Here is a 3,029-nt window from a genome sequence, read left to right as displayed (position 1 = left end):
CGCCTAGGCTTTGGGGCATGATCAGGGATTGGCTACAACTTGGGTATCACGACACCTCCACGTGGCACCTCATGTGATCCGCTAAAGATTGGTGGGTTGGCCTACCCAACAGCGACATCCAAATCGCAAGGCGGTGGTCACGCTCACTTCTTGGACCATTTGGAATGAAGGGAATACCCGTGTCTTTTGTCACAAGGTTGCCCCACCGACGGTTTTCTTCTCCACAACATCAAAAGCAATGTGGTGGCCTGGGTTACCGTGGGCGCCAAGAAATCGGGGACAATCATGTCAGGAGAGTAAATGACCTTAAACCCTAAAAGCAGAATATTCTTTAAGTGGGAGGGGATGTTCCGCCATTATGATGGATCCCATCCATTGACTCGCCACGCTGCACGTGTCGTCCGACAGTGGCCTCTGGGAACATTGGAGATAGAGAGAGAGATAGCCAAACTTGGGTACCCAAATTGTGGCTCTTGTCTGTATGTAATCCGGTGCAATAGTCCGTTGACTACATCTTCTTCAAATGTCGATACACGCCTAGGCTTTGGGACATGATCAAGGATTGGCTACAACTTGGGCATCACGACACCTCCACGTGGCACCTCATGTGATCCACTAAAGATTGGTGGGTTGGTCTCCCCGACTGAAACGTCCAAATCACAAGGCGGTGGTCATGCTCACTTCTTGGACCATTTGGAATGAAGGGAATATCCGTGTCTTTTATCACAAGGGTGCCCCACCGACGATTCTTCTCCACAACATCAAAAGCAAGGTGGCGCCGGGGGTTACCGTGGGCGCCAAGAAATCGGGGACAATCATGTCACGAGAGTAAATTACCTTAAACCCTAAAAGCAGAATATTCTTTAAGTGGGAGGCGACGTTCCGCCTTTATGATGGGTGCCATCCATTGACTCGCCACGCTACATGTGTCGTCCGACAGTAGCCTCCGAGAACATTGGAGAGAGAGGGGGAGAGGGAGAGAGAGATAGAGAGAGAGAGAGGGAGAGAAAGATGGGCAAACATGGGTGCCCAAATTGTGGCCCTCGTTCGTTTGTAAGCCGGTGTAATAGTCTGTTGACTACATCTTCTTCTAATGTCGATACACGGCTAGGCTTTGGGACATGATCAGGGATTGGCTACAACTTGGGCATCATGACACCTCCACGTGGCACCTCATGTGATCCGCTAAAGATTGGTGGGTTGGCCTACCCAACAGCAACGTCCAAATCGCAAGGCGCTGGTCACGCTCACTTCTTGAACCCATTTGGAATGAAGGGAATACCCGTGTCTTTTGTCACAAGGGTGCCCCACCGACGGTTTTCTTCTCCACAACATCAAAAGCAATGTGGTGGCCTGGGTTACCGTGGGCACCAAGAAATCGGGGACAATCATGTTAGGAGAGTAAATGACCTTAAACCCTAAAAGCGGAATATTCTTTAAGTGGGAGGCGATGTTCCGCCTTCATGATGGGTCCCATCCATTGACTCGCCATGCTGCACGTGTCGTCCGACAGTGGCCTCTGGGAACATTGGAGAGAGAGAAATAGCCAAACATGGGGACCCAAATTATGGCTCTTGTCTGTATGTAAGCCGGTGCAATAGTCCGTTGACTACATCTTCTTCAAATGTCGATACACGCCCAGGCTTTGGGGCATGATCAGGGATTGGCTACAACTTGGGCATCACGACACCTCCACGTGGCACCTCATGTGATCCGCTAAAGATTGGTGTGTTGGCCTACCCAACAGCGACGTCCAAATCGCAAGGCGGTGGTCACGCTCACTTCTTGGACCATTTGGAATGAAGGGAATACTCGTGTATTTTGTCACAAGGTTGCCCCACCGACGGTTTTCTTCTCCACAACATCAAAAGCAATGTGGTGGCCTGGGTTATCGTGGGCGCCAAGAAATCGGGGACAATCATGTCAGGAGAGTAAATGACCTTAAACCCTAAAAGCAGAATATTCTTTAAGTGGGAGGGGATGTTCCGCCATTATGATGGGTCCCATCCATTGACTCGCCACGCTGCATGTGTCGTCCGACAGTGGCCTCTGGGAACATTGGAGATAGAGAGAGAGATAGCCAAACTTGGGTACCCAAATTGTGGCTCTTGTCTGTATGTAATCCGGTGCAATAGTCTGTTGACTACATCTTTTTCAAATGTAGGTACACGCCTAGGCTTTGGGACATAATCAAGGATTGGCTACAACTTGGGCATCGTGACACCTCCACGTGGCACCTCATGTGATCCACTAAAGGTTGGTGGGTTGGTCTCCCCGACAGCAACGTCCAAATCACAAGGCGGTGGTCACGCTCACTTCTTGGACCATTTGGAATGAAGGGAATACCCGTGTCTTTTATCACAAGGGTGCCCCACCGACGGTTCTTCTCCACAACATCAAAAGCAAGGTGGCGCCGGGGGTTACCGTGGGCGCCAAGAAATCGGGGACAATCATGTCAGGAGAGTAAATTACCTTAAACCCTAAAAGCAGAATATTGTTTAAGTGGGAGGCGACGTTCCGCCTTTATGATGGGTGCCATCCATTGACTCGCCACGCTACACGTGTCGTCCGACAGTAGCCTCCAGGAACGTTGGAGAGAGAGAGAGGGGGGGAGAGGGAGAGAGAGATAGAGAGAGAGAGAGAAAGATGGGCAAACATGGGTGCCCAAATTGTGGCCCTTGTCCGTATGTAAGCCGGTGTAATAGTCTGTTGACTACATCTTCTTCTAATGTCGATACTCGGCTAGGCTTTGGGACATGATCAGGGATTGGCTACAACTTGGGCATCACGACACCTCCAAGTGGCACCTCATGTGATCCTCTAAAGATTGGTGGGTTGGCCTACCCAACAACAACGTCCAAATCGCAAGGCGGTGGTCATGCTCACTTCTTGGACCATTTGGAATGAAGGGAATACCCGTGTCTTTTGTCAAAAGGGTGCCCCACCGACGGTTTTCTTCTCCACAACATCAAAAGCAATGTGGTGGCCTGGGTTACCGTGGGCGCCAAGAAATCGGGGACAATCATGTC

The sequence above is a fragment of the Triticum urartu genome, chromosome 5 (genome assembly GCF_003073215.2).
Source record: "Triticum urartu cultivar G1812 chromosome 5, Tu2.1, whole genome shotgun sequence".
NCBI lineage: Eukaryota > Viridiplantae > Streptophyta > Magnoliopsida > Poales > Poaceae > Triticum > Triticum urartu.
Note: the sequence above shows the minus strand (reverse complement) of the source record.